Source organism: Lactuca serriola, chromosome 4, assembly GCF_051521515.1.
Source record: "Lactuca serriola cultivar US96UC23 chromosome 4, Lser_US96UC23_V15, whole genome shotgun sequence".
NCBI classification, from domain to species: domain Eukaryota; kingdom Viridiplantae; phylum Streptophyta; class Magnoliopsida; order Asterales; family Asteraceae; genus Lactuca; species Lactuca serriola.
In genome coordinates, this window is record NC_136411.1 from 15,765,445 (window position 1) to 15,778,919 (window position 13,475).

Below are 13,475 nucleotides of genomic sequence, written 5' to 3' on the forward strand. Positions count from 1 at the left end.
TTGTTATAACATCAATTTTTTTCCACTTTTTAATTTCTTTTTTATTATTTTTTTCGAATTTTTTTTTTAATTTAAACAAATATATTTTAAATAAAACATAATGTTTAAAAATTATAAATAACATAGAATAAAAATAAGTTTCAAAAATTAAAAATAACATAGAAATTACATCACACAAAACATCCAAATTCAAAATAATAATAATAATAATAATAATAATGCTATTCGTTAAAAAAAATATTTTTTTTAAGAATAAACGCTATTCGTTATCGTTACCATGAAATATAAAATCCGTCAAGTCCTCTCGAAGTGGTCTGTTTTTATTTGCGTCCTGAATGTGTCTATGCAAATACTATGTTCATGGTTGAAATTGAACGTGTCTAAGCTCTGTTGAGATATAGTGTGCAATATTTCGTCATTTATCTTCTACTACCATGTTATGCATTATGATACAGACATACATGATATATCTTAGAGTTTCTAAATGCAGTGGTCGTGTTGCATGTTCAACTATATGTCACTTCGCCTTCAGCACTCCAAAAGTACGTTCCACATCCTTACGTGCTCCTTCTTGTCTTCTTTTAAAAAAATTGTCTCTTTCTTCAACCGGGTGTCGGAATTCCTTCACGAATGTGGAATACTGAGGATATATTTCATCCGTAAGGTAATACCCATATTTGTATTCGTTTCCATTCACCGTGAAATGAGCATCCATGCCTTTCCATTCAAAAGATCGTCGAATATTGGCGACTAATCAAGAACGCCGACGTCGTTGTTGGAACCTGCAACTCCAAAAATGCATGCCAAATCCATAAATCTTGAGAAGCAACAACCTCTTAAACCAACGAAGATGATCCGTGATGACCACTTGTGTATTGCTCTTTCCATGCTACCAGACAATTTTTATATTTCCAGTGATGCTCTCGTTACAACGGCGTTATGTAACGCCCGTAGATCCGGGCTAGTCAATTAGAGGCAATAGGAGTCGAAAACGACTTTTCGACAAAATATTATTTAGAATAAATAATCTTAACCAAGTTGTAGAATATGTCACAAGGTTTCCGTGCATATAAAGAACGCCGAAATCCGAGTTATAACGAAGAAGTTATGACCCGTCGGAGTTTCGCGTCGGAACCGACACGGCACCGGGAGACGTAAATAGTGAATTTATGATGGAGGACTTTTTAGCCTTATTTATCTAAACGAAAGTCATAGAATATGTTAAACCGATAAAATCCATAAAAAGAACGTCCAAATCTGACTTCGTATGAAGAAGTTATGATTTTTCTAAGATTCGGCTTAGCAGTGTACAACCCGAAACTTGAATTTTAGTTCGAGTGGTTTTTGGCTTACGCGACCTAAATGAAAGTTGAAGATCTCATTAATAGGAACTCAACGGTAAAAAGATGGATGAAAACGGAGTTCGTATGAAGGAGTTACGAATTCTTCGCGGTCATTTAACAGTCTAAACGCCTCCTACTGTTAAATTTGAGATCGGTCGAGAATTAGCTGACGGATTCTAAACACAAGTTGTAGATCTTGATTTTACCTATGCGTGGATATAAAGAACGTCGAAAACGAAGCTCGTATGTGAGAGTTATGATTTTTCTAAGTTTGAAGGCTGATACGCGATAGGGGTGACGTGGCACCACCAGAATTTGACACGTGGCACCACCAGAAGGCCACCACATGTACCAACTCGGCGAGTAGGTCCTCCTACTCAGCGAGTAGGTCAGTCAGCACCCCTATAAATAGAGGTGTCGGGATTCCAACTTCCTCACCCCTCAACCCTCTTCTTTCTCTCTCTAAACTCTCTCTTTAAGCCTCCCTAACCCCCTAAAGCCTAGGGTAAACCCCCTAGCACCCGAAGGAAGCCCCGAGGCTCCCGGAGCCTCGAGAAAAGAGCCTTTCGGCTCTGGAACGCTGCTCCAGCGAAGCCCGGTTTTGCGAAAAAACCCGCTGTAAGTGAGCTGTACCTACCCTATCTTTAGTATAGCTTATGTTTTAATATAGTAACGTTATTAGGAACTTATAATGAGTATTTGGGCTATTATTATGAGTTATATTGAGTGTTATTTAACGCTTATATAATAATAATAATAATAGCTAGACTATTAATTTGTCGCGATTATCGTTAGACTAAACCCTAGTGGTATTGGTACTAGGTTTTATCGAAGGAAAATCGTTTTGAGAGTATCGAAGCGCTGTTCGAGTGCTGAGTCACCACCTACTCAGGTGAGTGCATAGTCCCTTTCATCTTACACATAGATATGAAGTATTTTATATGAACTACGTGCTATGTGTGCATATTATCTGAATATTTGTTGTCTATGCTGGATGAACGTTTTATACATGTTTTAAAGGATTTAAACCGTATACGTATTTTATATATACGAATATGTTGGGTATGAGATGGGTAGATGAATGATAAGAGATAGAAGATGATGTGAGTATACATTGACAACTATAGACTTAGTGCCTATGGGACGAACACCGGTAGCTATGGACTTAGTACCTATTAGTTAGACGCTGGTAGCTATGGATTTAGTACCTGTTAGGAATTGGTAGCTATGGAATTAGTACCTATTAGTTGGATGCTGGTAGCTATGGATTAATTGCCTGTTAGGAATTGGTAGCTATGGGCTTAGTACCTATTAGATGAACACTGGTAGCTATGGATTTAGTACCCGATGAGTAGACTATAGCAGCTATGGAATTAGTGCTTTACGAATGAACATTGGCAGCTATGGACTTAGTGCCAGTCCTATAACCCTGGAAGTAAGGGACTTCGGAATAAACAAATGCAGGATAGATGACTCTTAGGTTAAATCCTTAAGAGGAAAGAAGATAATGGGGATGGGTAATTGGGTGGATTGTTTGATTGTTTAACATAATAATTATATTATTGTGGGTTGAAAACCCTATGTACTCACCAGGTTTCCCAACCTGACCCAATCAGTTTATTTATATCACAGGTGTTGATATGAAGTCACTTTACACCGAGAGATTTAAAGAGATGTAGATCACTAGTGTAAACAATTGTAAGTTCTGTTTATGCTTATGTTTCTGTATTAACGATGACATCCCAAACGTTTTAAAATGAAATAAATACGTTTCTTCGAAAATGTTTTAATAACGTATTTAATATGTTTTTCTGGGAACAAATTCCGCAACACTTGTATAAAATGAAGTACTCTGATTTTTACAAAGCATAAACAAATCGGTCTTTTTTGGCTGTGATTTTGGAGATGTCACAGTTGGTATCAGAGCATTAGTTTAAGCGAACTAGGAATATGGATTTATTTCTAGACTTAATCTTAGAATGCTAAGCGATGATTGTGAGGTGTGAGCACTAGCTTAGTTTAGGAATGATGCCTAAATTGCTTTTATGTGCTAAATACTTTGTGCATGATATGTTGTTATTTGTTCGGATCTATGGTCTGTTGCCGACCGGATCTGGAAACCTTATGTGTTTAGGATTCTAAGCGTTTAACTACAATATTAGAACTAGCATATAAACGTTTCGGGGTGATAAGGATGATTTAAGATGTCAATCCTAAATTAAGATCTAGATTCACCTTATTTGGTGTATAGATCAAGATGGCAAGAACCCGTAGCGGAAACGTAAATGCAAATGGGAACAGAAACCAACCCCCAATGGTTCAGCAAATACCTGTTGTAGAAGAAGTTGCGCCTGAGCCAGTCACCATGGCTGGAGTTCAAGCCATGATTCGGGCTATGTTGACTGAACAAAGGGAAGAAATGAGACGGATGTTGAATAGGGACGAACCTACCGTACATGTTGAACCGACAGAGCCAGTTCCCGAGCGATCTGAGGAAGGGTACTACAGCCGCCAAGTGAGTCAAGTAGGGACTCAAGGTGAGCAAAGGGATGGCCCAGAAGGGAGAAACAACAAGGATGGGCGGATGTACAAGAATTTCTTGGGTGCGAAACCACCAAGTCTCTCAAGATGCCCAAAGCCTGTTGAGATTATGGATTGGATCTCCGAGATGGAAATGGTGTTTGAGAGCTGCGACTGTAGCGAGAAACAGAAGACCGTCTTCGCCGTAAGACAACTGAAAACTGGAGTCTTGAGCTGGTGGAAGCTATTGGCAGATTTGATGCCACAAGGAGAAGCCATAAGGATGTCATGGGAGGAGTTCTTGGAACAGTTGAAAATGCAGTACTGCTCGGAGATAGATCTGATAGACCTAAACAACGAGTTTCAGAACCTAAAGAAACGGAAGATGAGTGTTGATGAGTATGCCACCGCATTCACCGAGAGGATGAAGCTATTCCCCTACTTGGTGCCTACTGAACTCTCCAAGATTGATAGGTTTGCTAACGGACTGCCCACTGACTTTGGCCCAATGGTCAAAATGGCAACTACCTTGAAAACAACTGTTAGGGCAGCTAAGAACATAGAGGCCCAGATAAGAGAAAAGGGTTTAGAAAAAGATAAGGCAGGAGAGAAGCGAAAGTTTGAAGGATCTTCAAGGTCCAACAAGGAAAGCAAATTCTCAAAGCTTGGAGGAGGAGATGGAGGTGAACGAGATGGTGTGATAAATGCAAGAAGAAGCATGGTGGGAAGTGCAACGAAGAAGTGACTTGTTACAAGTGTGGGAGGACTGGTCACTATTCCAAGGACTGCACACATAATGATAAAGTATGCTACGGATGTGGAGGCAAAGGGCACATGTCCAGAGACTGCCCAAGGAAAAATAAAGCAGCAAGACCATAAACGCCACCAAGGCCAAGGGCATTTCACATGATCCTCGACGAAGCAGAGAACCATGCGATGAATCAAGAATGAGGACTTCTTACCCGAAGATCGGATTATGCAGTAGTCATAGTTTCGTATGATGTAGCCTAGTAGAGGCATAGTCTAGGGTGAACTTGAACACCTATGTAATCGTTTCAAGAATTAATATAAAACCTTCGTTTTGTTATCTGATGTGTTGAATGATTGTGTGATTTGCTGTATGGTGACTTGGGAAACTATGAGACAATACTTGGGACGAGTATGAGTAGGTGTGAATGGTAGTAGAGGGCTATACTACCGGAAGCACATGACTCACACTTGGATCAGGAAAAGTCACAAGGTTACCATGCACAACATATTAAAAAAAGATATATTTCCTCAATATCTATTTTTTGGAATGATATTTCATCAATATCTGATATGGCTAAATTACAAGCCTTTGGTATTAAAACACAATTATATACAACTAGATGAATATCCACGCATTGCATACAATACAACAATATAGTTAAAATCTTTACAAATATTTGTTTTTTAAATATAAAATGATGTTGTTGTTAACTCTAATATAATAATTCTTATATTAAGTTGATATAAAAATTGTTTATTTTGAATTACATGGTAATATAGATATCTTTTAGAACTTTATCATTCCAATTGTCACTATTCGCGGTTTACTCATGAACAAAACTAAATATAATATATGGTTTAATAATAATTTTAGTTGTTATGATTAATTAATTTAAAAAAATATATATTTGGTTAACATTTTAAATTCTATTATTGTAATTATTTAAAATGTCAAATATTATTTTTGTTTATAAAGGTAACAATCTAATTTTTGTATATAATGTTACTTTTATCTGTTGCTGTTGTAAATTATTTTAAATTACTTATTTCAAAATTCCTAATTATTATAAAAATAGTTTGATGAAAAAATTTAGTTAATTTGGGATTAAAGTTTAAGTTTTGCATTTAACACTACAATTTATAACTTTTAACCATTTCCAAAATAATCTTTGGATTTTTTTATGTTTAACAATTTAACCCTTTAACGTTATAATTATTATAAAAATAGTTTTAAAATCTTTTTTTATTTAATTGAGGATTATAGTTTACTTTTTGCTTCTAACATTACAATTTACAACTTTTAACTATTTGTAAAATAATCTTTGAATTTTCTTTTAAGTTTAGTTTAAACTTCGATCTAAGTTAATCCTTTAACGTTATACTTAAATTAATAATTTTAAGTATTTTATACAAACTATTCAAAACTTTGACTTTCAAATGACAATGTTTATATACAACATATTCAAACTAATAAGTTAAATATAATATGTTTAAAGTTAAAAATATTTTTATAAGTAGAAATAAAAAGATGTTATTTTAATATTAAAGTTTTGGTTAATTTAAGATTATAATTTATGTTTTTGCACTTGCTTAACATTACTAACCAATTTATAATCATTATTAGAAAGAAGTTAAAAAGTCATAGGAGTTCCAAATTAATGTGGTAAAAAGAAAAATATATTTTCTTTTAAACGGTATAGTAAATTAAAAAAGGCTAGCAAACAACTAGCCATAACAGAACAGAACGAGTACAATTAGTTCATGAGTGGATTTTGAAGCCACCCAGTTATAGTTGACTCAATTTTATGATTCCTACTACAAAACCAATTAAAATTGAACGAAACAATAAATTCAAACATCAACTCTCTCTTATACTTCATGATCCCAAAACTAACGCATTCCGGAAAAAATATGTCTTTTATAGATAGATATAGATAAGAGAAAATTACTAATATAGCCATTTTTCTTATTCTCTTTGCAGAAAATATCCCAAAAAACCCACAATTATAAAAATAGCCACTAAAATCACAGATGGATTAGTGTCATCTGCGATTTTGCAAGTTGATATGTGAAGGTACAAGCGTTTTAAACGCATGTGTGCATTTGCAGTTATACGTTCCTTGTCCATCTGCGACCACCTGCGATTTTACCTTTTTCATAATATAAATTCCTAAAAAAATTTGGAACCCTCTTTTTTCTTGATTTTTCTTTGGGAAAACTCTCTCAAGCCTTTCAGAGGAAGTTATGGATGAGTATTTGAAATCTCTCGAAAACATGGTAAGATCTTTACTCTTTGTGTATCATAATCTTCATTTATCATGGTTAGGGTATGTTTGTTTACGACTTATCCGGAAAAAATCCAAAAAAACGTAAATCAAAATGTTGCCCATCCGATTTTAGCATATTTATAAGTTATATTCAATATTTAAAGCATTTGATAAGTCAAGGGTTTTTGGGGAAATAAATTAATGATGGTGTACATGAAGACTGTTTTGTTTTTTTTTTTTTTGTTTTTTTTGGCTAAGAACTTGGATGACTTGAACATGTGTAAATTATGGAATTATAAATGGTATTCTTATGTAGAGTACATTTTTTTCTAATTAAAAGTTATATATTGTAGGTTTCCATGGGATAGTTACTTGTGGGAGTTCACATTTGATGATCTTTAGGAAAGTTGGAATAAAATAAATAACTATTTATCAGTACCCGAGCCTCGACGACCTTTCAAATACTCGGTGTCAGGATTTACTTCACCATTTAGGGTATATATATTTATATAATTATATAATTTAATAAGTTATCTTAGTTGGTTATAAAATATTGTAGATATGGATTTACGAGATGTTCCCATATGCGAGAGGTGTTTATGTGTCGTGTAGAAACAATGATACACCTTGGATTAAGAGTTGGAGTGCAATAAAAAAATCGAAATGGGTTGATGTGAACAAGATATTTGATGTTAAAAATTTTTGTATATTTTTTTATTTAGTAGAATATATTGCTGGAGTTTATACTAACGTTACAAACACATACACACACACACACACACACACACACATATATATATATATATATATATATATATATATATATATATATATATATAACTTTTTTTAGGAGCGACGTAAACCTAAACTGGCTAGACATAAGATGATACCGAGTGAAGAGGAGACAATAAAATCATATTATTTGTCTTGTCTAGAGTATGTATTTGGTGAATCGACTCCAGTTCCATCCCCGGTGCGAAACATTTTAGAATGCAAGAATCATCATCATCTAGTCTATCTTCTAGTGGACTATCTGAAGCAAGAGCAAGACAAAGTGACAAACCAAGTATAGAAGATTTGGAGAATCAGGTAAATGCACTCGAGGAAATGTTGTTTTTGAACCGGCAACAACGCACCGAGGTGCACCAGCAACGCACCAAGGTGAACATGGAATAAAATGAATGAGGATGATTTGTGGCAACACATAAATTTTGATGAACCAGTAACCTTTCAAACAAATCAATTTTTTGACGACGGATTAAATTAGCTAGTGTACATTGATAATGATGAAGAAAATGTTAGTGACATGCTAGAATTGTTTTATTAAGATATAAATTGTTAATAATATATTATAAAATTATTAATAAATATAAGGTATTAATGTAATTATTAGATGAATCGGGGGATTTTGAAAATGAGGGGTCTGACTTCTGGATGATAATGAAGCTTCATCCCCAGTAGCCCTAGGACTCGTAATCCATCAAAGTTTGTTCGTAGCCCTTACATGAAGGTATATTGTATTATTTAATATGGAAATAACTTTTTTTATGTAAAGCATTATTAAAATAAAATTAAAAATGTTTTAGTTACACACGACACCAAAGCATGAGCGAAGACGAAAGAAGAAGGTTGCTACCAGTTCACCCCCTCCTCCTCCTATAGTATTCTCTGTTGATCCCGACTTTACAATTCTGCGACTGCAACCTTACGTACCAGATGCTGAGGCTATCTTACAAAAATATTTTTTTCACGAGTATGAGTTATGACATAGATTCAAAAAATTTGTCCTAAATAAAGATTTTTGGAGCTTGTGTTTGGTCATAAGGATGTCGGTTGGTTAGAGAAAATTGTATATATTTATAAATTCATGGTTACAAGTAATTGTTTTTTTTTTGTTTTATAACAAATATACCAAAACCTTGGCAGCGTACGATGATTTGGATTAGATTTCTTAATGAGAAGCGGTTTGAAGGTGAGAAGTATAGCATCATGCCTCCAACCTTTTTGGTTAGTCATGTGCTGGCAAAGAGTTTTAATTGGACCGCATTTGCTTCGGGGAAAGCTAAATACACCGAATTTATGGTTCTTTGGTGGGATGTTGATAAGGTATGAATATAGTTTTATTGAAATTACAGTTATTATAATACTTTGTTTTTATCTCAATATTAATAATTAATTATTTTATCAACTTTGTGCAAGTTTATGTGATGATTCATTGCTATCCAAAACACTGTTTGTTTCGTGAATTATGACTGGAATAAAGGAAAGTCCATTTGTATGATAGTCTGGGTAGCAGTTCTTATAATATCTTTAAGTCAAATGGAACATTTACCCAATTTGAGGCACGAGTGGCAAAAATTATAGAGAAAATTAATTACTGGGAGAAGAGGAACATCCCAAGGACACCATTGAAAATGAAATTTACTCTCGAAGATAATGTTCCACAACAAAGCAGCGAGTTGGGAGATTGTGTTGTATTTGTTTTTATGTTTATGGAGCAACCAGTATCAGGATAACCAATTGTTGAGTCTATTGGGTTGCGTCATGGGCTCGGTCCATAGCCTAGTTTGAATGTCGGTATTGGGCCTGTCCAGCCGTGCATAATTTTGTATTAGGGTTTAGTATATAAGCTTCATGCATGCAGACTTAGATGTTATTGCTTTCATTGTTTTAGTTTCACATCTTCTGTAAACCCTAGCTCGCCTCTACAGCGGAAGTTCTTCATTGAGCTCTGCTGAGGCGTGACTCAGTTTTGAATCATAAGCATAAGTTTGATTATGTTCTGTGTTCATACTCATATTGATCTTAAACAGAGTTATTACTTTTATCATACTTGTGAAAGATCTAATCGATCCAAGAGTTTTGAACTCATCAATTGGTATCAGAGCAGGAAACTGTGTAATCCATACACACCTCTTCTGTCGAAGAAGTTCATAGGGTTTTAATTCCGCATTGATTGATATTTATTGAGCCGTCACTCTTTATTGATGTATCTCATTAATTGTTAATCTAACCCTAATGAAATATTACAAGTCTGATCTTTTACAGGTTATCGATCAAAAGTATTTACAATTTCCATGGACGATTCACAAACCAATCTGATGAATATCTCCAACAGCATAGGATCTACAACAAGAATACCAATCTTGTATACACAAGACTATGAAGTTTGGACGCATCACTTTGAAGACTATGTGATTGGATCGGAGGACAATGGGTATCTAATTTGGGAAGCAATCACTTCAGGCCCATTCGCTCACTCAAGCACATCATAGATTGTTAAAACACAGAAAGAATACAATCAGCTTGTCAATGACGTCAAAGACATTCCTCATGATGAAAAAGAGAAGTTTCAGTGCAACATCAAAGATCTACGGATGATAACGTTTGCGCTGCAATCGGATACGTTTCGTTTAGTGAGTTCTTGTGCTACAGCTAAGGAAATCTGGGATAGATTAAAGGAATTATATTCCACAAATGAAGATCTGGAACACTCTATCCAAACTCTCTTGTTATCTGAGTTTGGTGACTTTAAGCAGAAGCCTGAAGAAAAACTTGTTCAAACTTTCGATCGCTTCAATCATCTTTTGAGTAAGATGATAAAGCATGATATTGAAAGAAAGATAATTGAACAAAAGGTCACTTTCATGAACGACCTCAGACCTGAATGGATGGCTGTTGTATCAACCGTCAAAGCTCATGAACAGTTCAAGTCTTACTCTCTGGCAAAACTGGTGGGTATTTTAAAATCCCATGAGAATGCTTTATCAAAGGAAATGAATGTGGTCTCGGGTCTGGGTTCTTTAGCTCTTGTCTCCAAAGGAAAGAGTTCGGTTGAAGAAGAAGAGGTATTAGATCTTGTAGATTTTGATCTAACCGGCGAAGAATACGCCATGATGGTGTCAAATCCCAGAAAATTCATTAAGAAGAAATTCCCAGCCAACAAGAACCGAAACTGGCAGGGAAGTTATAACGCCGAAAGGATCAAGGAGGAACCGAAGATGGTGTCAAATTCCAAAGAGTTAAAGAAGGAAGCTAAAGTTGGAGGAGATTCAGGATTCGACTGTCATTACTGTGGAGGCAAAAATCATTTTGCTAAAGACTGTATGCTAATAAAGAAAGAAGAAAAGACAAACGAAGAAGATGAGGAAGTGAGCCTCCTGAGAAGATTGGAGGAAATAAAGAAAAGAAAGTCTGTTGTTAATAACTCTACTATGAATGCTTTGATTGTGCAGGGTACAAATAATAGTGATGAGTTTGGTGGTGTGGAGGTCTGGTCCACAGATTCTGAGGATGATGAAGTAAGGAAGCCTACTCACGGAAAAGCTATGCTGGCAAAAGCAGAACAGGCAATGGGGAGATGATTTGCAGTGACCGAGGGTGTGTCCCAAATGAGAGGATACACAACTGATGGGGGAGTTGAAGAAGAAAGAGAGCGAGAGGACAGATGTTTTGCTGCCAAGCCTGTTAGTGCTCAGATCAACGAATGTGATGAGTTGATCAAAAAGGTACAAAATATTCTTGCATCTCTAAAAATACCTGCTAATAATTATGAAAAGGAATTAAATAAACTAAAGTCAAAATTCTCAAGCATAAGTAGCAGTCTCACCCAAACCCGTGTCACAAATTTTAACCTAACTGATCAAATCAGCAGGATTTCTTCAAAGAGTGAGGAACGAAGGATGTGGATCGAGCAGAAGGAAAAGGAGTTAATTAGATCTAAAGATGATTCTATTTATTTGTAGAGAGACAATCTTAAACTTCTTAAACATAGAAATGTTTTTTGTTTAATTGCTAAGAGACTCTATTTTAACATCACTCAGTTGCATCTTGATTGTGAAATAGGGAAGAAAATACATCGTATGATTTTACCTTTCCTTGAATTAAAGGAGGATGAAATCGATGGTGAAGCGTACAACTGTGAAAGTGTCGTATCTTCTGAAGAAGTGTCTCCAGCGTACAAAATAGGCATGGACAAAATTGAATCCTACATAAAGTCCAAGGACCACAAGGACATGCTCAAAAATCTGTTAGATGAAAATGATAGATTGAAATTGAGAGCCGAAACTATACAAAAATTTGACTCCTTGAATGCCAATTTAAGTTCAAAAAATAAAATTGATGTTGAAAATACATCTGAACTTATGAGGATGATGATATGAGTGAAATTTCTGTAGAAGATTTGGTAGACTGTTCTGAATTAGCCAAAAACGAACCCAAGTCCCACAAGAACCTAATTTTTGAAAACTCTATTGACTTTGCTCGTTCCTCTACCGACAAATCCAAAGTTCTCAAAGCTAAAGTTATTGTATACCAAAAGGTTCAGACTACCCCAAATCAAGTCTACACTGTGCCGGAAGTCACTCCACAACAAACTGCAGAGTTAACTGCTATGGTAGAAGAAGACAATGCTGGTGGATGTGATGAATTCTTCTGGTCGGCCCCAATAGACAACGCAGACGAGACAAAGGGTATATCTCAGAAAACCTCATGGAGAGTGAAAGGTAGATACATACCTGAACCACTAAATGAGCCTACAAAGTACGATGTGCCGAGCACAAGTGGAACTAAACCCTCTTTGGACGAACCAATGCAAACCACGAGTGATACTTCTTCAACAAAGAGTGAATGTTGTGCTCATGCTTCGAAAAGAAAGGCTAACATTCATAAAAATCCAAAAAAAGTGGTTGATCGAAAGCATCAAAGAAATCTGAGATATAAGAAGAATCTCTCCGAAAGAAAACGATTTTGGAACTCTCAGAATCCTGATTTTGTAAGGATTGAAAGGAAGTATAAATTAGAAGAAAACTCAAGGAACCAGAAGAACAATTCCGTTTCTCATCACAATACCAACCGAAAGGAAGGTTTCGGTCCTTCTACAGATAGGAACCGAAAGGGTAGTTTCGGTCCCTCGACTGAAAACAACCGAAAGGGTAGTTTCGGTCCATCATCCATCAACAACCGAAAGAGCGGTTTCGGTCCCTCATCCTACTACAACCAAAAGAGCGGTTTTGGTCCCTCATCCTACTACAACCGAAAGAACCGTTTCGGTCCCTTTACCTACAACAACCGAAAGGAGAGTTTTGGTCCCTCTACTTACAACAACCGAAAGGAGAGTTTCGGTCCCTCATCCTACAACAACCAAAAGAAGAGTTTCGGTCCCTCATCCCATGACAAACGAAATAGCAATTTCGGTCCTCATGCCTGCAAGTTTGATCAACAAAACCGGGAATCTAATATCTCTTCTAAATCCAATTCTCTAAATTCCAGTTCCTCAGTCAAAAACCCCAGTCCTCCTAAATCAACAAAAATTAAAGTTTTCACCATTAAAAGAAAAGATGAAACAACTTTGATTAAACGTACATATATGGTTGATATTTCTCTTACTATTCCCTGTCCCGTAAAAGGATCACAAGGACCCAAGAAACTTTGGGTTCCTAAATCTGCTTAATATTTTGTAGGTTATTCGTGACGAGCAGTTTGACGAAGAATGGTACATCGATAGTGGCTGCTCACGTCACATGACAGGAAGGAAGGAGGAACTAAGAGAGTTTCGTTCTCTCAAACATGGTGGTATTGTAAAATATGGAAACAA